Genomic DNA, 25,692 nt, shown 5'->3' with positions numbered 1-25,692 from the left:
GATTTGACAAAATTGGTGAATTTTAAACATTTGGGTTAAAAAATTTTTAACTTGTAGGCTATGGGAGCTTTTCTGTGCACTGTCATTTGCATAAAATGATACAAAGAGTTGGCAAGGCGCCAATTTGGAGATGGATAGGAAGGCTGTAGGGGAGGAGGAGGCCTCTATTAGGGCACAGTGTCTAATATTTCGCTGTGCTCTCAATAGATAATACAGTAACGTTGCCATAGCCAGCTATCTTAACTCTGTTCATTATTGTACTATTTGTTTTTGACAGGGGGTGGCAATTTCTTGATTACAAAAGCCTATTAAGAAGGAACCTTGTTGTTTTTTATATCTGTATGTAAAATTTATAGTTTTGCTATATGTACACTTATACCAATAATGGGCTGTACTTGCCAGCTAATGTGATGATTTTTTTGTATTCCTATTTGTACCTTTGTTTTTTTAACCCAAATCATAGTTTGTTTTTATTATTGTCCATGATTTTTAAACAAAATCATGAGACTGAAACATTTTTTCTTCACTTCAACAGCAGATGACACTTTGAGAAGTTATGTATGTTGATATGACGAAATTAGTGACTTTAAAAGATTTGGGTTAAAAAATGTTGAGATTGTAGGCTATGGAAGCATTTCTGTGTACTGTCGTTTGCATAAAATGATGCAAAGAAATGGTCACGCACCGATTTTGGAGATGGATAGGAAGGCTGTAGGGGAGGAGGAGGCCTCTATTATGGCACAGTGTCTAATATTTCGCTGTGCTCTCAATAGATAATACAGTAACGTTCCCATAGCCAGCTATCTTAACTCTGTTCAATATTGTACTATTTGATTTTGACAGGGGATGGCAATTTCTTGATTATAAAAGCCTAGTAAGAAGGAACCTTGTTGGTTTTATATCTGTATGTAAAATGTGTAGCTTCTCGGCTTTTTGGCTAAGATCAAGTGTAGTATCTGTTCTTATCAGTTTCATGCTGGTGGCAGGCGACGCCAGTATGGAGCTCGTGGGGATGGGTGCTGCATGGTATGGAGCAGGTGTACCGGGCCGTTTCGGGGCTGGTTCTGAGGAATCACATTGACGGCTGCCCTGATGTGACCTGCTTCCTCCGGGTCTCACGCAAGGCTGAGTGGGTCTAGAGCCGAGGACTGAAACATTTTTCTTCACTTCAACAGCACATAACTCCTTGAGACGTAATGTATGTTGATTTGACAAAATTGGTGAATTTTAAACATTTGGGTTAAAAATTTTTTAGATTGTAGGCTATGGGAGCGTTTCTGTGCACTGTCATTTGCATAAAATGATACAAAGAATTGGCAAGGCGCCAATTTGGAGATGGATAGGAAGGCTGTAGGGGAGGAGGAGGCCTCTATTAGGGCACAGTGTCTAACATTTCGCTGTTCTCTCAATAGATAATGCAGTAACGTTCCCATAGCCAGCTATCTTAACTCTGTTTAATTTTGTACTATTTGTTTTTGACAGGGGATGGCAATTTCTTGATTACAAAAGCCTAGTAAGAAGGAACCTTGTTGTTTTTTGTATCTGTATGTAAAATGTATAGTTTTGCTATGTGTACACTTATACCAATAATGGGCTGTACTTGCCAGCTAATGTGATGATTTTTTTGTATTCCTATTTGTACCTTTGCTTTTTTTAACCCAAATCATAGTTTGTTTTTATTATTGTCCATGATTTTTAAACAAAATCATGAGACTGAAACATTTTTTCTTCACTTCAACAGCAGATGACACTTTGAGAAGTTATGTATGTTGATATGACGAAATTAGTGACTTTAAAAGATTTGGGTTAAAAAATGTTGAGATTGTAGGCTATGGAAGCATTTCTGTGTACTGTCGTTTGCATAAAATGATGCAAAGAAATGGTCACGCACCGATTTTGGAGATGGATAGGAAGGCTGTAGGGGAGGAGGAGGCCTCTATTAGGGCACAGTGTCTAACATTTCGCTGTGCTCTCAATAGATAATACAGTAAAGTTCCTATAGCCAGCTATCTTAACTATAGTTTTGCTATGTGTACACTTATACCAATAATGGGCTGTACTTGCCAGCTATTGTGATGATTTTTTTGTATTCCTATTTGTACCTTTGTTTTTTTAACCCCAATCATAGTTTGTTTTAAATATTCACCATGATTTAAAAAAAAAAATCATGAGACAATCATTTTTCTTCACTTCAACAGCACATAACTCCTTGAGACATAATGTATGTTGATTTGACAAAATTGGTGATTTTTAAACATTTGGGTTAAAAATTTTTTAGATTGTAGGCTATGGGAGCGTTTCTGTGCACTGTCATTTGCATAAAATGATACAAAGAATTGGCAAGGCGCCAATTTGGAGATGGATAGGACGGCTATAGGGGAGGAGGAGGCCTCTATTAGGGCACAGTGTCTAATATTTCACTGTGCTCTCAATAGATAATACAGTAACGTTCCCATAGCCAGCTATCTTAACTCTGTTCAATATTGTACTATTTGTTTTTGACAGGGGATGGCAATTTCTTGATTACAAAAGCCTAGTAAGAAGGAATCTTGTTGTTTTTTATATCTGTATGTAAAATGTATAGTTTTGCTATGTGTACACTTATACCAATAATGGGCTGTACTTGCCAGCTATTGTGATGATTTTTTTGTATTCCTATTTGTACCTTTGTTTTTTTAACCCCAATCATAGTTTATTTTAAATATTGTCCATTATTTTTTAAAAAAATCATGAGACTGAAACATCTTTCTTCACTTCAACAGCACATAACTCCTTGAGACGTAATGTATGTTGATTTGACAAAATTGGTGAATTTTAAACATTTGGGTTAAAAATTTTTTTGATTGTAGGCTATGGGAGCGTTTCTGTGCACTGTCATTTGCATAAAATGATACAAAGAATTGGCAAGGCGCCAATTTGGAGATGGATAGGACGGCTATAGGGGAGGAGGAGGCCTCTATTAGGGCACAGTGTCTAATATTTCACTGTGCTCTCAATAGATAATACAGTAACGTTCCCATAGCCAGCTATCTTAACTCTGTTCAATATTGTACTATTTGTTTTTGACAGGGGATGGCAATTTCATGATTACAAAAGCCTAGTAAGAAGGAACCTTGTTGTTTTTTATATCTGTATGTAAAATTTATAGTTTTGCTATATGTACACTTATACCAATAATGGGCTGTACTTGCCAGCTAATGTGATGATTTTTTTGTATTCCTATTTGTACCTTTGTTTGTTTTTTAACCCAAATCATAGTTTGTTTTTATTATTGTCCATGATTTTTAAACAAAATCATGAGACTGAAACATTTTTTCTTCACTTCAACAGCATATGACACCTTGAGAAGTTATGTATGTTGATATGACGAAATTAGTGACTTTAAAAAATTTGGGTTAAAAAATGTTGAGATTGTAGGCTATGGAAGCATTACTGTGTACTGTCGTTTGCATAAAATGATGCAAAGAAATGGTCACGCACCGATTTTGGAGATGGATAGGAAGGCTGTAGGGGAGGAGGAGGCTTCTATTAGGGCACAGTGTCTAATATTTCGCTGTGCTCTCAATAGATAATACAGTAACGTTCCCATAGCCAGCTATCTTAACTATAGTTTTGCTATGTGTACACTTATACCAATAATGGGCTGTACTTGCCAGCTATTGTGATGATTTTTTTGTATTCCTATTTGTACCTTTGTTTTTTTAACCCCAATCATAGTTTATTTTAAATATTGTCCATGATTTTTAAAAAAAATCATGAGACTGAAACATCTTTCTTCACTTCAACAGCACATAACTCCTTGAGACGTAATGTATGTTGATTTGACAAAATTGGTGAATTTTAAACATTTGGGTTAAAAAATTTTTAACTTGTAGGCTATGGGAGCTTTTCTGTGCACTGTCATTTGCATAAAATGATACAAAGAGTTGGCAACGCGCCAATTTGGAGATGGATAGGAAGGCTGTAGGGGAGGCCTCTATTAGGGCACAGTGTCTAATATTTCGCTGTGCTCTCAATAGATAATACAGTAACGTTGCCATAGCCAGCTATCTTAACTCTGTTCAATATTGTACTATTTGTTTTTGACAGGGGATGGCAATTTCTTGATTACAAAAGCCTAGTAAGAAGGAACCTTGTTGTTTTTTGTATCTGTATGTAAAATGTATAGTTTTGCTATGTGTACACTTATACCAATAATGGGCTGTACTTGCCAGCTAATGTGATGATTTTTTTGTATTCCTATTTGTACCTTTGTTTTTTTAACCCAAATCATAGTTTGTTTTTATTATTGTCCATGATTTTTAAACAAAATCATGAGACTGAAACATTTTTTCTTCACTTCAACAGCAGATGACACTTTGAGAAGTTATGTATGTTGATATGACGAAATTAGTGACTTTAAAAGATTTGGGTTAAAAAATGTTGAGATTGTAGGCTATGGAAGCATTTCTGTGTACTGTCGTTTGCATAAAATGATGCAAAGAAATGGTCACGCACCGATTTTGGAGATGGATAGGAAGGCTGTAGGGGAGGAGGAGGCCTCTATTAGGGCACAGTGTCTAATATTTCGCTGTGCTCTCAATAGATAATACAGTAACGTTCCCATAGCCAGCTATCTTAACTCTGTTCAATATTGTACTATTTGATTTTGACAGGGGATGGCAATTTCTTGATTATAAAAGCCTAGTAAGAAGGAACCTTGTTGATCTTATATCTGTATGTAAAATGTATAGTTTTGCTATGTGTACACTTATACCAATAATGGGCTGTACTTGCCAGCTATTGTGATGATTTTTTTGTATTCCTGTTTGTACCTTTGTTTTTTTTAACCCAAATCATAGTTTGTTTTAAATATTGTCCATGATTTTTTAAACAAAATCATGAGACAAACATTTTTCTTCACTTCAACAGCACATAATTCATGTAGAAGTATTGTATGTTGATTTGATAAAATTGGTGAATTTTTAAAATTTGGGTTAAAAATGTTTGAGATTGTAGGCAATGGGAGCATTTCTGTATACTGTCATTTGCATAAAATGATACAAAGAATTGGTAAGGCGCCAATTTGGAGATGGATAAGAAGGCTGTAGGGGAGGAGGCCTCTATTAGGGCACAGTGTCTAACATTTCGCTGTTCTCTCAATAGATAATACAATAACGTTCCCATAGCCAGCTTTCTTAACTCTGTTTAATTTTGTACTATTTATTACAAAAGCCTAGTAAGAAGGAACCTTGTTGGTTTTATATCTGTATGTAAAATGTGTAGCTTCTCGGCTTTTTGGCTAAGATCAAGTGTAGTATCTGTTCTTATCAGTTTCATGCTGGTGGCAGGCGACGCCAGTATGGAGCTCGTGGGGATGGGTGCTGCATGGTATGGAGCAGGTGTACCGGGCCGTTTCGGGGCTGGTTCTGAGGAATCAACTTGACGGCTGCCCTGATGTGACCTGCTTCCTCCGGGTCTCACGCAAGGCTGAGTGGGTCTAGAGCCGAGGACTGAAACATTTTTCTTCACTTCAACAGCACATAACTCCTTGAGACGTAATGTATGTTGATTTGACAAAATTGGTGAATTTTAAACATTTGGGTTGAAAAATTTTTAGATTGTAGGCTATGGGAGCGTTTCTGTGCACTGTCATTTGCATAAAATGATACAAAGAATTGGTAAGGCACCAATTTGGAGATGGATAGGAAGGCTGTAGGGGAGGAGGAGGCCTCTATTAGGGCACAGTGTCTAACATTTCGCTGTTCTCTCAATAGATAATACAATAACGTTCCCATAGCCAGCTTTCTTAACTCTGTTTAATATTGTACTATTTATTACAAAAGCCTAGTAAGAAGGAACCTTGTTGGTTTTATATCTGTATGTAAAATGTGTAGCTTCTCGGCTTTTTGGCTAAGATCAAGTGTAGTATCTGTTCTTATCAGTTTCATGCTGGTGGCAGGCGACGCCAGTATGGAGCTCGTGGGGATGGGTGCTGCATGGTATGGAGCAGGTGTACCGGGCCGTTTCGGGGCTGCCCTGATGTGACCTGCTTCCTCCGGGTCTCATGCAAGGCTGAGTGGGTCTAGAGCCGAGGTACTTTAGTGCCTCGGGGAGTGGTGACCCCGAGGTGCCGAAACTCACTGGGAGGATAGACTCACTGAGTTGAAGCACGGGCACCATGATCTCTTGATTCCCGGCCTTCTGGCTAGGATCATAGAAATTTTTATAGATCCGGCCGGATGTCTGGGTAGTATAACTGCACATATTCACTTATTTATTTCTTTTTGTCTCACTGTGTAACTTTTTGCGTATTGTGTGTCCACAGGATTTGTCAGGATGCGGTAGCCCTTCTGGGTGTCCCTCCTGGTGGTCTAGGGGAGGTGTGAGTGGCCATTAGGTTCCGCACCTCCCTGCAAACACCCCGGGTGCTCCTGCTCTGACAGGGTACCTACCGTTATCGGCTCTGCGGGCAGATACCTTGGCTAACGCCTAGGGGGATGCCGTGAGCATTTGTGGTCCCTTAGTAGCTTCAGCAAAAAGGGACATCGAACCTGGAACCTCGCAGGTACCTTTTGGTCCGGAGGAGAAGGGTAAGGTTTGTTGGGGGGCCTCTCTCCTATCGGAGAAGTTCTTGCGATGGACCGCATCCTCTGTGCATTTTTTTTTTTAGTGTAACACGTTTGCTCTTTTTCTTGCACTTTGGGTGTTAATCGAGAGCATGTTCCTCGGCTCTTAGATAAATACAAAAACCTAGTAAGAAGGAACCTTGTTGTTTTTATATCTGTATGTAAAATGTATAGTTTTGCTATGTGTACACTTATACCAATAGTGGGCTGTACTTGCCGGCAATTGTGATGATTTTTTTATATTCCTATTTGTACCTTTATTTTTTTAACCCAAATCATAGTTTGTTTTAAATATTGTCCATGATTTTAAAAAAAATCATGAGACTGAAACATTTTTCTTCACTTCAACAGCACATAACTCCTTGAGACGTAATGTATGTTGATTTGACAAAATTGGTGAATTTTAAACATTTGGGTTAAAAATTTTTTAGATTGTAGGCTATGGGAGCGTTTCTGTGCACTGTCATTTGCATAAAATGATACAAAGAATTGGCAAGGCGCCAATTTGGAGATGGATAGGAAGGCTGTAGGGGAGGAGGAGGCCTCTATTAGGGCACAGTGTCTAACATTTCGCTGTTCTCTCAATAGATAATGCAGTAACGTTCCCATAGCCAGCTATCTTAACTCTGTTTAATTTTGTACTATTTGTTTTTGACAGGGGATGGCAATTTCTTGATTACAAAAGCCTAGTAAGAAGGAACCTTGTTGTTTTTTGTATCTGTATTTAAAATGTATAGTTTTGCTATGTGTACACTTATACCAATAATGGGCTGTACTTGCCAGCTAATGTGATGATTTTTTTGTATTCCTATTTGTACCTTTGTTTTTTTAACCCAAATCATAGTTTGTTTTTATTATTGTCCATGATTTTTAAACAAAATCATGAGACTGAAACATTTTTTCTTCACTTCAACAGCATTTGACACCTTGAGAAGTTATGTATGTTGATATGACGAAATTAGTGACTTTAAAAAATTTGGGTTAAAAAATGTTGACATTGTAGGCTAGGGAAGCATTACTGTGTACTGTCGTTTGCATAAAATGATGCAAAGAAATGGTCACGCTACGATTTTGGAGATGGATAGGAAGGCTGTAGGGGAGGAGGAGGCCTATATTAGGGCACAGTGTCTAACATTTCGCTGTGCTCTCAATAGATAATACAGTAAAGTTCCTATAGCCAGCTATCTTAACTATAGTTTTGCTATGTGTACACTTATACCAATAATGGGCTGTACTTGCCAGCTATTGTGATGATTTTTTTGTATTCCTATTTGTACCTTTGTTTTTTTAACCCCAATCATAGTTTGTATTAAATATTGTCCATGATTTAAAAAAAAATCATGAGACAATCATTTTTCTTCACTTCAACAGCACATAACTCCTTGAGACGTAATGTATGTTGATTTGACAAAATTGGTGATTTTTAAACATTTGGGTTAAAATTTTTTTAGATTGTAGGCTATGGGAGCGTTTCTGTGCACTGTCATTTGCATAAAATGATACAAAGAATTGGCAAGGCGCCAATTTGGAGATGGATAGGACGGCTATAGGGGAGGAGGAGGCCTCTATTAGGGCACAGTGTCTAATATTTCACTGTGCTCTCAATAGATAATACAGTAACGTTCCCATAGCCAGCTATCTTAACTCTGTTCAATATTGTACTATTTGTTTTTGACAGGGGATGGCAATTTCTTGATTACAAAAGCCTAGTAAGAAGGAATCTTGTTGTTTTTTTATATCTGTATGTAAAATGTATAGTTTTGCTATGTGTACACTTATACCAATAATGGGCTGTACTTGCCAGCTATTGTGATGATTTTTTTGTATTCCTATTTGTACCTTTGTTTTTTTAACCCCAATCACAGTTTATTTTAAATATTGTCCATTATTTTTAAAAAAAAATCATGAGACTGAAACATCTTTCTTCACTTCAACAGCACATAACTCCTTGAGACGTAATGTATGTTGATTTGACAAAATTGGTGAATTTTAAACATTTGGGTTAAAAATTTTTTAGATTGTAGGCTATGGGAGCGTTTCTGTGCACTGTCATTTGCATAAAATGATACAAAGAATTGGCAAGGCGCCAATTTGGAGATGGATAGGACGGCTATAGGGGAGGAGGAGGCCTCTATTAGGGCACAGTGTCTAATATTTCACTGTGCTCTCAATAGATAATACAGTAACGTTCCCATAGCCAGCTATCTTAACTCTGTTCAATATTGTACTATTTGTTTTTGACAGGGGATGGCAATTTCATGATTAAAAAAGCCTAGTAAGAAGGAATCTTGTTGTTTTTTATATCTGTATGTAAAATGTATAGTTTTGCTATGTGTACACTTATACCAATAATGGGCTGTACTTGCCAGCTAATGTGATGATTTTTTTGTATTCCTATTTGTACCTTTGTTTTTTTTAACCCAAATCATAGTTTGTTTTTATTATTGTCCATGATTTTTAAACAAAATCATGAGACTGAAACATTTTTTCTTCACTTCAACAGCATATGACACCTTGAGAAGTTATGTATGTTGATATGACGAAATTAGTGACTTTAAAAAATTTGGGTTAAAAAATGTTGAGATTGTAGGCTATGGAAGCATTACTGTGTACTGTCGTTTGCATAAAATGATGCAAAGAAATGGTCACGCACCGATTTTGGAGATGGATAGGAAGGCTGTAGGGGAGGAGGAGGCCTCTATTAGGGCACAGTGTCTAACATTTCGCTGTGCTCTCAATAGATAATACAGTAAAGTTCCTATAGCCAGCTATCTTAACTATAGTTTTGCTATGTGTACACTTATACCAATAATGGGCTGTACTTGCCAGCTATTGTGATGATTTTTTTGTATTCCTATTTGTACCTTTGTTTTTTTAACCCCAATCATAGTTTGTTTTAAATATTGTCCATGATTTAAAAAAAAATCATGAGACAATCATTTTTCTTCACTTTAACAGCACATAACTCCTTGAGACGTAATGTATGTTGATTTGACAAAATTGGTGATTTTTAAACATTTGGGTTAAAATTTTTTTAGATTGTAGGCTATGGGAGCGTTTCTGTGCACTGTCATTTGCATAAAATGATACAAAGAATTGGCAAGGCGCCAATTTGGAGATGGATAGGACGGCTATAGGGGAGGAGGAGGCCTCTATTAGGGCACAGTGTCTAATATTTCACTGTGCTCTCAATAGATAATACAGTAACGTTCCCATAGCCAGCTATCTTAACTCTGTTCAATATTGTACTATTTGTTTTTGACAGGGGATGGCAATTTCTTGATTACAAAAGCCTAGTAAGAAGGAATCTTGTTGTTTTTTATATCTGTATGTAAAATGTATAGTTTTGCTATGTGTACACTTATACCAATAATGGGCTGTACTTGCCAGCTATTGTGATGATTTTTTTGTATTCCTATTTGTACCTTTGTTTTTTTAACCCCAATCATAGTTTATTTTAAATATTGTCCATTATTTTTAAAAAAAATCATGAGACTGAAACATCTTTCTTCACTTCAACAGCACATAACTCCTTGAGACGTAATGTATGTTGATTTGACAAAATTGGTGAATTTTAAACATTTGGGTTAAAAAATTTTTAGATTGTAGGCTATGGGAGCGTTTCTGTGCACTGTCATTTGCATAAAATGATACAAAGAATTGGCAAGGCGCCAATTTGGAGATGGATAGGACGGCTATAGTGGAGGAGGAGGCCTCTATTAGGGCACAGTGTCTAATATTTCACTGTGCTCTCAATAGATAATACAGTAACGTTCCCATAGCCAGCTATTTTAACTCTGTTCAATATTGTACTATTTGTTTTTGACAGGGGATGGCAATTTCATGATTACAAAAGCCTAGTAAGAAGGAACCTTGTTGTTTTTTATATCTGTATGTAAAATTTATAGTTTTGCTATATGTACACTTATACCAATAATGGGCTGTACTTGCCAGCTAATGTGATGATTTTTTTGTATTCCTATTTGTACCTTTGTTTGTTTTTTAACCCAAATCATAGTTTGTTTTTATTATTGTCCATGATTTTTAAACAAAATCATGAGACTGAAACATTTTTTCTTCACTTCAACAGCATATGACACCTTGAGAAGTTATGTATGTTGATATGACGAAATTAGTGACTTTAAAAAATTTGGGTTAAAAAATGCTGAGATTGTAGGCTATGGAAGCATTACTGTGTACTGTCGTTTGCATAAAATGATGCAAAGAAATGGTCACGCACCGATTTTGGAGATGGATAGGAAGGCTGTAGGGGAGGAGGAGGCCTCTATTAGGGCACAGTGTCTAATATTTCGCTGTGCTCTCAATAGATAATACAGTAACGTTCCCATAGCCAGCTATCTTAACTATAGTTTTGCTATGTGTACACTTATACCAATAATGGGCTGTACTTGCCAGCTATTGTGATGATTTTTTTGTATTCCTATTTGTACCTTTGTTTTTTTAACCCCAATCATAGTTTATTTTAAATATTGTCCATGATTTTTTAAAAAAATCATGAGACTGAAACATCTTTCTTCACTTCAACAGCACATAACTCCTTGAGACGTAATGTATATTGATTTGACAAAATTGGTGAATTTTAAACATTTGGGTTAAAAAATTTTTAACTTGTAGGCTATGGGAGCTTTTCTGTGCACTGTCATTTGCATAAAATGATACAAAGAGTTGGCAACGCGCCAATTTGGAGATGGATAGGAAGGCTGTAGGGGAGGCCTCTATTAGGGCACAGTGTCTAATATTTCGCTGTGCTCTCAATAGATAATACAGTAACGTTCCCATAGCCAGCTATCTTAACTCTGTTCAATATTGTACTATTTGTTTTTGACAGGGGATGGCAATTTCTTGATTACAAAAGCCTAGTAAGAAGGAATCTTGTTGTTTTTTATATCTGTATGTAAAATGTATAGTTTTGCTATGTGTACACTTATACCAATAATGGGCTGTACTTGCCAGCTATTGTGATGATTTTTTTGTATTCCTATTTGTACCTTTGTTTTTTTAACCCCAATCATAGTTTATTTTAAATATTGTCCATTATTTTTAAAAAAAATCATGAGACTGAAACATCTTTCTTCACTTCAACAGCACATAACTCCTTGAGACGTAATGTATGTTGATTTGACAAAATTGGTGAATTTTAAACATTTGGGTTAAAAAATTTTTAGATTGTAGGCTATGGGAGCGTTTCTGTGCACTGTCATTTGCATAAAATGATACAAAGAATTGGCAAGGCGCCAATTTGGAGATGGATAGGACGGCTATAGTGGAGGAGGAGGCCTCTATTAGGGCACAGTGTCTAATATTTCACTGTGCTCTCAATAGATAATACAGTAACGTTCCCATAGCCAGCTATTTTAACTCTGTTCAATATTGTACTATTTGTTTTTGACAGGGGATGGCAATTTCATGATTACAAAAGCCTAGTAAGAAGGAACCTTGTTGTTTTTTATATCTGTATGTAAAATTTATAGTTTTGCTATATGTACACTTATACCAATAATGGGCTGTACTTGCCAGCTAATGTGATGATTTTTTTGTATTCCTATTTGTACCTTTGTTTGTTTTTTAACCCAAATCATAGTTTGTTTTTATTATTGTCCATGATTTTTAAACAAAATCATGAGACTGAAACATTTTTTCTTCACTTCAACAGCATATGACACCTTGAGAAGTTATGTATGTTGATATGACGAAATTAGTGACTTTAAAAAATTTGGGTTAAAAAATGCTGAGATTGTAGGCTATGGAAGCATTACTGTGTACTGTCGTTTGCATAAAATGATGCAAAGAAATGGTCACGCACCGATTTTGGAGATGGATAGGAAGGCTGTAGGGGAGGAGGAGGCCTCTATTAGGGCACAGTGTCTAATATTTCGCTGTGCTCTCAATAGATAATACAGTAACGTTCCTATAGCCAGCTATCTTAACTATAGTTTTGCTATGTGTACACTTATACCAATAATGGGCTGTACTTGCCAGCTATTGTGATGATTTTTTTGTATTCCTATTTGTACCTTTGTTTTTTTAACCCCAATCATAGTTTATTTTAAATATTGTCCATGATTTTTTAAAAAAATCATGAGACTGAAACATCTTTCTTCACTTCAACAGCACATAACTCCTTGAGACGTAATGTATATTGATTTGACAAAATTGGTGAATTTTAAACATTTGGGTTAAAAAATTTTTAACTTGTAGGCTATGGGAGCTTTTCTGTGCACTGTCATTTGCATAAAATGATACAAAGAGTTGGCAACGCGCCAATTTGGAGATGGATAGGAAGGCTGTAGGGGAGGCCTCTATTAGGGCACAGTGTCTAATATTTCGCTGTGCTCTCAATAGATAATACAGTAACGTTGCCATAGCCAGCTATCTTAACTCTGTTCAATATTGTACTATTTGTTTTTGACAGGGGATGGCAATTTCTTGATTACAAAAGCCTAGTAAGAAGGAACCTTGTTGTTTTTTGTATCTGTATGTAAAATGTATAGTTTTGCTATGTGTACACTTATACCAATAATGGGCTGTACTTGCCAGCTAATGTGATGATTTTTTTGTATTCCTATTTGTACCTTTGTTTTTTTAACCCAAATCATAGTTTGTTTTTATTATTGTCCATGATTTTTAAACAAAATCATGAGACTGAAACATTTTTTCTTCACTTCAACAGCAGATGACACTTTGAGAAGTTATGTATGTTGATATGACGAAATTAGTGACTTTAAAAGATTTGGGTTAAAAAATGTTGAGATTGTAGGCTATGGAAGCATTTCTGTGTACTGTCGTTTGCATAAAATGATGCAAAGAAATGGTCACGCACCGATTTTGGAGATGGATAGGAAGGCTGTAGGGGAGGAGGAGGCCTCTATTAGGGCACAGTGTCTAATATTTCGCTGTGCTCTCAATAGATAATACAGTAACGTTCCCATAGCCAGCTATCTTAACTCTGTTCAATATTGTACTATTTGATTTTGACAGGGGATGGCAATTTCTTGATTATAAAAGCCTAGTAAGAAGGAACCTTGTTGATCTTATATCTGTATGTAAAATGTATAGTTTTGCTATGTGTACACTTATACCAATAATGGGCTGTACTTGCCAGCTATTGTGATGATTTTTTTGTATTCCTGTTTGTACCTTTGTTTTTTTTAACCCAAATCATAGTTTGTTTTAAATATTGTCCATGATTTTTTAAACAAAATCATGAGACAAACATTTTTCTTCACTTCAACAGCACATAATTCATGTAGAAGTATTGTATGTTGATTTGATAAAATTGGTGAATTTTTAAAATTTGGGTTAAAAATGTTTGAGATTGTAGGCAATGGGAGCATTTCTGTATACTGTCATTTGCATAAAATGATACAAAGAATTGGTAAGGCGCCAATTTGGAGATGGATAAGAAGGCTGTAGGGGAGGAGGCCTCTATTAGGGCACAGTGTCTAAAATTTCGCTGTTCTCTCAATAGATAATACAATAACGTTCCCATAGCCAGCTTTCTTAACTCTGTTTAATTTTGTACTATTTATTACAAAAGCCTAGTAAGAAGGAACCTTGTTGGTTTTATATCTGTATGTAAAATGTGTAGCTTCTCGGCTTTTTGGCTAAGATCAAGTGTAGTATCTGTTCTTATCAGTTTCATGCTGGTGGCAGGCGACGCCAGTATGGAGCTCGTGGGGATGGGTGCTGCATGGTATGGAGCAGGTGTACCGGGCCGTTTCGGGGCTGGTTCTGAGGAATCACATTGACGGCTGCCCTGATGTGACCTGCTTCCTCCGGGTCTCACGCAAGGCTGAGTGGGTCTAGAGCCGAGGACTGAAACATTTTTCTTCACTTCAACAGCACATAACTCCTTGAGACGTAATGTATGTTGATTTGACAAAATTGGTGAATTTTAAACATTTGGGTTAAAAAATTTTTAGATTGTAGGCTATGGGAGCGTTTCTGTGCACTGTCATTTGCATAAAATGATACAAAGAATTGGTAAGGCACCAATTTGGAGATGGATAGGAAGGCTGTAGGGGAGGAGGAGGCCTCTATTAGGGCACAGTGTCTAACATTTCGCTGTTCTCTCAATAGATAATACAATAACGTTCCCATAGCCAGCTTTCTTAACTCTGTTTAATATTGTACTATTTATTACAAAAGCCTAGTAAGAAGGAACCTTGTTGGTTTCATATCTGTATGTAAAATGTGTAGCTTCTCGGCTTTTTGGCTAAGATCAAGTGTAGTATCTGTTCTTATCAGTTTCATGCTGGTGGCAGGCGACGCCAGTATGGAGCTCGTGGGGATGGGTGCTGCATGGTATGGAGCAGGTGTACCGGGCCGTTTCGGGGCTGGTTCTGAGGAATCACCTTGACGGCTGCCCTGATGTGACCTGCTTCCTCCGGGTCTCACGCAAGGCTGAGTGGGTCTAGAGCCGAGGTACTTTAGTGCCTCGGGGAGTGGTGACCCCGAGGTGCCGAAACTCACTGGGAGGATAGACTCACTGAGTTGAAGCATGGGCACCATGATCTCTTGATTCCCGGCCTTCTGGCTAGGATCATAGAAATTTTTATAGATCCGGCCGGATGTCTGGGTAGTATAACTGCACATATTCACTTATTTATTTCTTTTTGTCTCACTGTGTAACTTTTTGCGTATTGTGTGTCCACAGGATTTGTCAGGATGCGGTAGCCCTTCTGGGTGTCCCTCCTGGTGGTCTAGGGGAGGTGTGAGTGGCCATTAGGTTCCGCACCTCCCTGCAAACACCCCGGGTGCTCCTGCTCTGACAGGGTACCTACCGTTATCGGCTCTGCGGGCAGATACCTTGGCTAACGCCTAGGGGGATGCCGTGAGCATTTGTGGTCCCTTAGTAGCTTCAGCAAAAAGGGACATCGAACCTGGAACCTCGCAGGTACCTTTTGGTCCGGAGGAGAAGGGTAAGGTTTGTTGGGGGGCCTCTCTCCTATCGGAGAAGTTCTTGCGATGGACCGCATCCTCTGTGCATTTTTTTTTTTAGTGTAACACGTTTGCTCTTTTTCTTGCACTTTGGGTGATTCGAGAGCATGTTCCTCGGCTCTTAGATAAATACAAAAACCTAGTAAGAAGGAACCTTGTTGTTTTTATATCTGTATGTAAAATGTATAGTTTTGCTATGTGTACACTTATACCAATAGTGGGCTGTACTTGCCGGCAATTGTGATGATTTTTTTATATTCCTATTTGTACCTTTATTTTTTTAACCCAAATCATAGTTTGTTTTAAATATTGTCCATGATTTTAAAAAAAATCATGAGACTGAAACATTTTTCTTCACTTCAACAGCACATAACTCCTTGAGACGTAATGTATGTGGATTTGACAAAATTGGTGAATTTTAAACATTTGGGTTAAAAATTTTTTAGATTGTAGGCTATGGGAGCGTTTCTGTGCACTGTCATTTGCATAAAATGATACAAAGAATTGGCAAGGCGCCAATTTGGAGATGGATAGGAAGGCTGTAGGGGAGGAGGAGGCCTCTATTAGGGCACAGTGTCTAACATTTCGCTGTTCTCTCAATAGATAATGCAGTAACGTTCCCATAGCCAGCTATCTTAACTCTGTTTAATTTTGTACTATTTGTTTTTGACAGGGGATGGCAATTTCTTGATTAAAAAAGCCTAGTAAGAAGGAATCTTGTTGTTTTTTATATCTGTATGTAAAATGTATAGTTTTGCTATGTGTACACTTATACCAATAATGGGCTGTACTTGCCAGCTAATGTGATGATTTTTTTGTATTCCTATTTGTACCTTTGTTTTTTTTAACCCAAATCATAGTTTGTTTTTATTATTGTCCATGATTTTTAAACAAAATCATGAGACTGAAACATTTTTTCTTCACTTCAACAGCATATGACACCTTGAGAAGTTATGTATGTTGATATGACGAAATTAGTGACTTTAAAAAATTTGGGTTAAAAAATGTTGAGATTGTAGGCTATGGAAGCATTACTGTGTACTGTCGTTTGAATAAAATGATGCAAAGAAATGGTCACGCACCGATTTTGGAGATGGATAGGAAGGCTGTAGGGGAGGAGGAGGCCTCTATTAGGGCACAGTGTCTAACATTTCGCTGTGCTCTCAATAGATAATACAGTAAAGTTCCTATAGCCAGCTATCTTAACTATAGTTTTGCTATGTGTACACTTATACCAATAATGGGCTGTACTTGCCAGCTATTGTGATGATTTTTTTTGTATTCCTATTTGTACCTTTGTTTTTTTTAACCCCAATCATAGTTTGTTTTAAATATTGTCCATGATTTAAAAAAATCATGAGACAATCATTTTTCTTCACTTCAACAGCACATAACTCCTTGAGACGTAATGTATGTTGATTTGACAAAATTGGTGAATTTTAAACATTTGGGTTAAAAAATGTTTAGATTGTAGGCTATGGGAGCGTTTCTGTGCACTGTCATTTGCATAAAATGATACAAAGAATTGGCAAGGCGCCAATTTGGAGATGGATAGGACGGCTGTAGGGGAGGAGGAGGCCTCTATTAGGGCACAGTGTCTAATATTTCGCTGTGCTCTCAATAGATAATACAGTAACGTTGCCATAGCCAGCTATCTTAACTCTGTTCATTATTGTACTATTTGTTTTTGACAGGGGGTGGCAATTTCTTGATTACAAAAGCCTAGTAAGAAGGAACCTTGTTGTTTTTTATATCTGTATGTAAAATTTATAGTTTTGCTATATGTACACTTATACCAATAATGGGCTGTACTTGCCAGCTAATGTGATGATTTTTTTGTATTCCTATTTGTACCTTTGTTTGTTTTTTAACCCAAATCATAGTTTGTTTTTATTATTGTCCATGATTTTTAAACAAAATCATGAGACTGAAACATTTTTTCTTCACTTCAACAGCATATGACACCTTGAGAAGTTATGTATGTTGATATGACGAAATTAGTGACTTTAAAAAATTTGGGTTAAAAAATGTTGAGATTGTAGGCTATGGAAGCATTACTGTGTACTGTCGTTTGCATAAAATGATGCAAAGAAATGGTCACGCACCGATTTTGGAGATGGATAGGAAGGCTATAGGGGAGGAGGAGGCCTCTATTAGGGCACAGTGTCTAATATTTCGCTGTGCTCTCAATAGATAATACAGTAACGTTCCCATAGCCAGCTATCTTAACTATAGTTTTGCTATGTGTACACTTATACCAATAATGGGCTGTACTTGCCAGCTATTGTGATGATTTTTTTGTATTCCTATTTGTACCTTTGTTTTTTTAACCCCAATCATAGTTTATTTTAAATATTGTCCATGATTTTTAAAAAAAATCATGAGACTGAAACATCTTTCTTCACTTCAACAGCACATAACTCCTTGAGACGTAATGTATGTTGATTTGACAAAATTGGTGAATTTTAAACATTTGGGTTAAAAATTTTTTAACTTGTAGGCTATGGGAGCTTTTCTGTGCACTGTCATTTGCATAAAATGATACAAAGAGTTGGCAAGGCGCCAATTTGGAGATGGATAGGAAGGCTGTAGGGGAGGAGGAGGCCTCTATTAGGGCACAGTGTCTAATATTTCGCTGTGCTCTCAATAGATAATACAGTAACGTTGCCATAGCCAGCTATCTTAACTCTGTTCATTATTGTACTATTTGTTTTTGACAGGGGGTGGCAATTTCTTGATTACAAAAGCCTAGTAAGAAGGAACCTTGTTGTTTTTTATATCTGTATGTAAAATTTATAGTTTTGCTATATGTACACTTATACCAATAATGGGCTGTACTTGCCAGCTAATGTGATGATTTTTTTGTATTCCTATTTGTACCTTTGTTTTTTTAACCCAAATCATAGTTTGTTTTTATTATTGTCCATGATTTTTAAACAAAATCATGAGACTGAAACATTTTTTCTTCACTTCAACAGCAGATGACACTTTGAGAAGTTATGTATGTTGATATGACGAAATTAGTGACTTTAAAAGATTTGGGTTAAAAAATGTTGAGATTGTAGGCTATGGAAGCATTTCTGTGTACTGTCGTTTGCATAAAATGATGCAAAGAAATGGTCACGCACCGATTTTGGAGATGGATAGGAAGGCTGTAGGGGAGGAGGAGGCCTCTATTATGGCACAGTGTCTAATATTTCGCTGTGCTCTCAATAGATAATACAGTAACGTTCCCATAGCCAGCTATCTTAACTCTGTTCAATATTGTACTATTTGATTTTGACAGGGGATGGCAATTTCTTGATTATAAAAGCCTAGTAAGAAGGAACCTTGTTGATTTTATATCTGTATGTAAAATGTGTAGCTTCTCGGCTTTTTGGCTAAGATCAAGTGTAGTATCTGTTCTTATCAGTTTCATGCTGGTGGCAGGCGACGCCAGTATGGAGCTCGTGGGGATGGGTGCTGCATGGTATGGAGCAGGTGTACCGGGCCGTTTCGGGGCTGGTTCTGAGGAATCACATTGACGGCTGCCCTGATGTGACCTGCTTCCTCCGGGTCTCACGCAAGGCTGAGTGGGTCTAGAGCCGAGGACTGAAACATTTTTCTTCACTTCAACAGCACATAACTCCTTGAGACGTAATGTATGTTGATTTGACAAAATTGGTGAATTTTAAACATTTGGGTTAAAATTTTTTTAGATTGTAGGCTATGGGAGCGTTTCTGTGCACTGTCATTTGCATAAAATGATACAAAGAATTGGCAAGGCGCCAATTTGGAGATGGATAGGAAGGCTGTAGGGGAGGAGGAGGCCTCTATTAGGGCACAGTGTCTAACATTTCGCTGTTCTCTCAATAGATAATGCAGTAACGTTCCCATAGCCAGCTATCTTAACTCTGTTTAATTTTGTACTATTTGTTTTTGACAGGGGATGGCAATTTCTTGATTACAAAAGCCTAGTAAGAAGGAACCTTGTTGTTTTTTGTATCTGTATGTAAAATGTATAGTTTTGCTATGTGTACACTTATACCAATAATGGGCTGTACTTGCCAGCTAATGTGATGATTTTTTTGTATTCCTATTTGTACCTTTGTTTTTTTTAACCCAAATCATAGTTTGTTTTTATTATTGTCCATGATTTTTAAACAAAATCATGAGACTGAAACATTTTTTCTTCACTTCAACAGCAGATGACACTTTGAGAAGTTATGTATGTTGATATGACGAAATTAGTGACTTTAAAAGATTTGGGTTAAAAAATGTTGAGATTGTAGGCTATGAAAGCATTACTGTGTACTGTCGTTTGCATAAAATGATGCAAAGAAATGATCACGCTACGATTTTGGAGATGGATAGGAAGGCTGTAGGGGAGGAGGAGGCCTCTATTAGGGCACAGTGTCTAACATTTCGCTGTGCTCTCAATAGATAATACAGTAAAGTTCCTATAGCCAGCTATCTTAACTATAGTTTTGCTATGTGTACACTTATACCAATAATGGGCTGTACTTGCCAGCTATTGTGATGATTTTTTTGTATTCCTATTTGTACCTTTGTTTTTTTAACCCCAATCATAGTTTGTTTTAAATATTCACCATGATTTAAAAAAAAAAATCATGAGACAATCATTTTTCTTCACTTCAACAGCACATAACTCCTTGAGACGTAATGTATGTTGATTTGACAAAATTGGTGAATTTTAAACATTTGGGTTAAAAAATGTTTAGATTGTAGGCTATGGGAGCGTTTCTGTGCACTGTCATTTGCATAAAATGATACAAAGAATTGGCAAGGCGCCAATTTGGAGATGGATAGGACGGCTGTAGGGGAGGAGGAGGCCTCTATTAGGGCACAGTGTCTAATATTTCACTGTGCTCTCAATAGATAATACAGTAACGTTCCCATAGCCAGCTATCTTAACTCTGTTCAATATTGTACTATTTGTTTTTGACAGGGGATGGCAATTTCTTGATTACAAAAGCCTAGTAAGAAGGAATCTTGTTGTTTTTTATATCTGTATGTAAAATGTATAGTTTTGCTATGTGTACACTTATACCAATAATGGGCTGTACTTGCCAGCTAATGTGATGATTTTTTTGTATTCCTATTTGTACCTTTGTTTGTTTTTTAACCCAAATCATAGTTTGTTTTTATTATTGTCCATGATTTTTAAACAAAATCATGAGACTGAAACATTTTTTCTTCACTTCAACAGCATATGACACCTTGAGAAGTTATGTATGTTGATATGACGAAATTAGTGACTTTAAAAAATTTGGGTTAAAAAATGTTGAGATTGTAGGCTATGAAAGCATTACTGTGTACTGTCGTTTGCATAAAATGATGCAAAGAAATGATCACGCTACGATTTTGGAGATGGATAGGAAGGCTGTAGGGGAGGAGGAGGCCTCTATTAGGGCACAGTGTCTAACATTTCGCTGTGCTCTCAATAGATAATACAGTAAAGTTCCTATAGCCAGCTATCTTAACTATAGTTTTGCTATGTGTACACTTATACCAATAATGGGCTGTACTTGCCAGCTATTGTGATGATTTTTTTTGTATTCCTATTTGTACCTTTGTTTTTTTAACCCCAATCATAGTTTATTTAAAATATTGTCCATGATTTTAAAAAAAAATCATGAGACTGAAACATCTTTCTTCACTTCAACAGCACATAACTCCTTGAGACGTAATGTATGTTGATTTGACAAAATTGGTGAATTTTAAACATTTGGGTTAAAAAATTTTTAACTTGTAGGCTATGGGAGCTTTTCTGTGCACTGTCATTTGCATAAAATGATACAAAGAGTTGGCAACGCGCCAATTTGGAGATGGATAGGAAGGCTGTAGGGGAGGCCTCTATTAGGGCACAGTGTCTAATATTTCGCTGTGCTCTCAATAGATAATACAGTAACGTTGCCATAGCCAGCTATCTTAACTCTGTTCAATATTGTACTATTTGTTTTTGACAGGGGATGGCAATTTCTTGATTACAAAAGCCTAGTAAGAAGGAACCTTGTTGTTTTTTGTATCTGTATGTAAAATGTATAGTTTTGCTATGTGTACACTTATACCAATAATGGGCTGTACTTGCCAGCTAATGTGATGATTTTTTTGTATTCCTATTTGTACCTTTGTTTTTTTAACCCAAATCATAGTTTGTTTTTATTATTGTCCATGATTTTTAAACAAAATCATGAGACTGAAACATTTTTTCTTCACTTCAACAGCAGATGACACTTTGAGAAGTTATGTATGTTGATATGACGAAATTAGTGACTTTAAAAGATTTGGGTTAAAAAATGTTGAGATTGTAGGCTATGGAAGCATTTCTGTGTACTGTCGTTTGCATAAAATGATGCAAAGAAATGGTCACGCTACGATTTTGGAGATGGATAGGAAGGCTGTAGGGGAGGAGGAGGCCTCTATTAGGGCACAGTGTCTAACATTTCGCTGTGCTCTCAATAGATAATACAGTAAAGTTCCTATAGCCAGCTATCTTAACTATAGTTTTGCTATGTGTACACTTATACCAATAATGGGCTGTACTTGCCAGCTATTGTGATGATTTTTTTGTATTCCTATTTGTACCTTTGTTTTTTTAACCCCAATCATAGTTTGTTTTAAATATTGTCCATGATTTAAAAAAAAATCATGAGACAATCATTTTTCTTCACTTCAACAGCACATAACTCCTTGAGACGTAATGTATGTTGATTTGACAAAATTGGTGATTTTTAAACATTTGGGTTAAAATTTTTTTAGATTGTAGGCTATGGGAGCGTTTCTGTGCACTGTCATTTGCATAAAATGATACAAAGAATTGGCAAGGCGCCAATTTGGAGATGGATAGGACGGCTATAGGGGAGGAGGAGGCCTCTATTAGGGCACAGTGTCTAATATTTCACTGTGCTCTCAATAGATAATACAGTAACGTTCCCATAGCCAGCTATCTTAACTCTGTTCAATATTGTACTATTTGTTTTTGACAGGGGATGGCAATTTCTTGATTACAAAAGCCTAGTAAGAAGGAATCTTGTTGTTTTTTATATCTGTATGTAAAATGTATAGTTTTGCTATGTGTACACTTATACCAATAATGGGCTGTACTTGCCAGCTATTGTGATGATTTTTTTGTATTCCTATTTGTACCTTTGTTTTTTTAACCCCAATCATAGTTTATTTTAAATATTGTCCATTATTTTTAAAAAAAATCATGAGACTGAAACATCTTTCTTCACTTCAACAGCACATAACTCCTTGAGACGTAATGTATGTTGATTTGACAAAATTGGTAAATTTTAAACATTTGGGTTAAAAAATTTTTAGATTGTAGGCTATGGGAGCGTTTCTGTGCACTGTCATTTGCATAAAATGATACAAAGAATTGGCAAGGCGCCAATTTGGAGATGGATAGGACGGCTATAGGGGAGGAGGAGGCCTCTATTAGGGCACAGTGTCTAATATTTCACTGTGCTCTCAATAGATAATACAGTAACGTTCCCATAGCCAGCTATCTTAACTCTGTTCAATATTGTACTATTTGTTTTTGACAGGGGATGGCAATTTCATGATTACAAAAGCCTAGTAAGAAGGAACCTTGTTGTTTTTTTATATCTGTATGTAAAATTTATAGTTTTGCTATATGTACACTTATACCAATAATGGGCTGTACTTGCCAGCTAATGTGATGATTTTTTTGTATTCCTATTTGTACCTTTGTTTGTTTTTTTAACCCAAATCATAGTTTGTTTTTATTATTGTCCATGATTTTTAAACAAAATCATGAGACTGAAACATTTTTTCTTCACTTCAACAGCATATGACACCTTGAGAAGTTATGTATGTTGATATGACGAAATTAGTGACTTTAAAAAATTTGGGTTAAAAAATGCTGAGATTGTAGGCTATGGAAGCATTACTGTGTACTGTCGTTTGCATAAAATGATGCAAAGAAATGGTCACGCACCGATTTTGGAGATGGATAGGAAGGCTGTAGGGGAGGAGGAGGCCTCTATTAGGGCACAGTGTCTAATATTTCGCTGTGCTCTCAATAGATAATACAGTAACGTTCCCATAGCCAGCTATCTTAACTATAGTTTTGCTATGTGTACACTTATACCAATAATGGGCTGTACTTGCCAGCTATTGTGATGATTTTTTTGTATTCCTATTTGTACCTTTGTTTTTTTAACCCCAATCATAGTTTATTTTAAATATTGTCCATGATTTTTAAAAAAAATCATGAGACTGAAACATCTTTCTTCACTTCAACAGCACATAACTCCTTGAGACGTAATGTATATTGATTTGACAAAATTGGTGAATTTTAAACATTTGGGTTAAAAAATTTTTAACTTGTAGGCTATGGGAGCTTTTCTGTGCACTGTCATTTGCATAAAATGATACAAAGAGTTGGCAACGCGCCAATTTGGAGATGGATAGGAAGGCTGTAGGGGAGGCCTCTATTAGGGCACAGTGTCTAATATTTCGCTGTGCTCTCAATAGATAATACAGTAACGTTGCCATAGCCAGCTATCTTAACTCTGTTCAATATTGTACTATTTGTTTTTGACAGGGGATGGCAATTTCTTGATTACAAAAGCCTAGTAAGAAGGAACCTTGTTGTTTTTTGTATCTGTATGTAAAATGTATAGTTTTGCTATGTGTACACTTATACCAATAATGGGCTGTACTTGCCAGCTAATGTGATGATTTTTTTGTATTCCTATTTGTACCTTTGTTTTTTTAACCCAAATCATAGTTTGTTTTTATTATTGTCCATGATTTTTAAACAAAATCATGAGACTGAAACATTTTTTCTTCACTTCAACAGCAGATGACACTTTGAGAAGTTATGTATGTTGATATGACGAAATTAGTGACTTTAAAAGATTTGGGTTAAAAAATGTTGAGATTGTAGGCTATGGAAGCATTTCTGTGTACTGTCGTTTGCATAAAATGATGCAAAGAAATGGTCACGCACCGATTTTGGAGATGGATAGGAAGGCTGTAGGGGAGGAGGAGGCCTCTATTAGGGCACAGTGTCTAATATTTCGCTGTGCTCTCAATAGATAATACAGTAACGTTCCCATAGCCAGCTATCTTAACTCTGTTCAATATTGTACTATTTGATTTTGACAGGGGATGGCAATTTCTTGATTATAAAAGCCTAGTAAGAAGGAACCTTGTTGATCTTATATCTGTATGTAAAATGTATAGTTTTGCTATGTGTACACTTATACCAATAATGGGCTGTACTTGCCAGCTATTGTGATGATTTTTTTGTATTCCTGTTTGTACCTTTGTTTTTTTTAACCCAAATCATAGTTTGTTTTAAATATTGTCCATGATTTTTTAAACAAAATCATGAGACAAACATTTTTCTTCACTTCAACAGCACATAATTCATGTAGAAGTATTGTATGTTGATTTGATAAAATTGGTGAATTTTTAAAATTTGGGTTAAAAATGTTTGAGATTGTAGGCAATGGGAGCATTTCTGTATACTGTCATTTGCATAAAATGATACAAAGAATTGGTAAGGCGCCAATTTGGAGATGGATAAGAAGGCTGTAGGGGAGGAGGCCTCTATTAGGGCACAGTGTCTAACATTTCGCTGTTCTCTCAATAGATAATACAATAATGTTCCCATAGCCAGCTTTCTTAACTCTGTTTAATTTTGTACTATTTATTACAAAAGCCTAGTAAGAAGGAACCTTGTTGGTTTTATATCTGTATGTAAAATGTGTAGCTTCTCGGCTTTTTGGCTAAGATCAAGTGTAGTATCTGTTCTTATCAGTTTCATGCTGGTGGCAGGCGACGCCAGTATGGAGCTCGTGGGGATGGGTGCTGCATGGTATGGAGCAGGTGTACCGGGCCGTTTCGGGGCTGGTTCTGAGGAATCAACTTGACGGCTGCCCTGATGTGACCTGCTTCCTCCGGGTCTCACGCAAGGCTGAGTGGGTCTAGAGCCGAGGACTGAAACATTTTTCTTCACTTCAACAGCACATAACTCCTTGAGACGTAATGTATGTTGATTTGACAAAATTGGTGAATTTTAAACATTTGGGTTAAAAATTTTTTAGATTGTAGGCTATGGGAGCGTTTCTGTGCACTGTCATTT

The 25,692-nt window shown here is 36.4% G+C and overlaps 7 pseudogenes; all 7 read left to right on the top strand.

Moving 5' to 3' along the window:
* Positions 1 to 917: 917 nt before the first annotated feature.
* LOC130359599 (U2 spliceosomal RNA) lies at positions 918 to 1,008 on the top strand (annotated as a pseudogene).
* A 4,253-nt stretch (positions 1,009 to 5,261) lies between these two features.
* On the top strand, positions 5,262 to 5,352 carry LOC130359588 (U2 spliceosomal RNA; annotated as a pseudogene).
* A 520-nt stretch (positions 5,353 to 5,872) lies between these two features.
* On the top strand, positions 5,873 to 5,963 carry LOC130359230 (U2 spliceosomal RNA; annotated as a pseudogene).
* Positions 5,964 to 14,213: 8,250 nt separating this feature from the next.
* On the top strand, positions 14,214 to 14,304 carry LOC130359577 (U2 spliceosomal RNA; annotated as a pseudogene).
* A 520-nt stretch (positions 14,305 to 14,824) lies between these two features.
* LOC130359565 (U2 spliceosomal RNA) lies at positions 14,825 to 14,915 on the top strand (annotated as a pseudogene).
* A 4,014-nt stretch (positions 14,916 to 18,929) lies between these two features.
* LOC130359554 (U2 spliceosomal RNA) lies at positions 18,930 to 19,020 on the top strand (annotated as a pseudogene).
* A 6,296-nt stretch (positions 19,021 to 25,316) lies between these two features.
* On the top strand, positions 25,317 to 25,407 carry LOC130359543 (U2 spliceosomal RNA; annotated as a pseudogene).
* Positions 25,408 to 25,692: the final 285 nt, after the last annotated feature.

Source organism: Hyla sarda, chromosome 2, assembly GCF_029499605.1.
Source record: "Hyla sarda isolate aHylSar1 chromosome 2, aHylSar1.hap1, whole genome shotgun sequence".
Classification (NCBI taxonomy): Eukaryota; Metazoa; Chordata; class Amphibia; order Anura; family Hylidae; genus Hyla; species Hyla sarda.
Note: the sequence above shows the minus strand (reverse complement) of the source record. Positions and strands in the feature narration are given on the sequence as shown.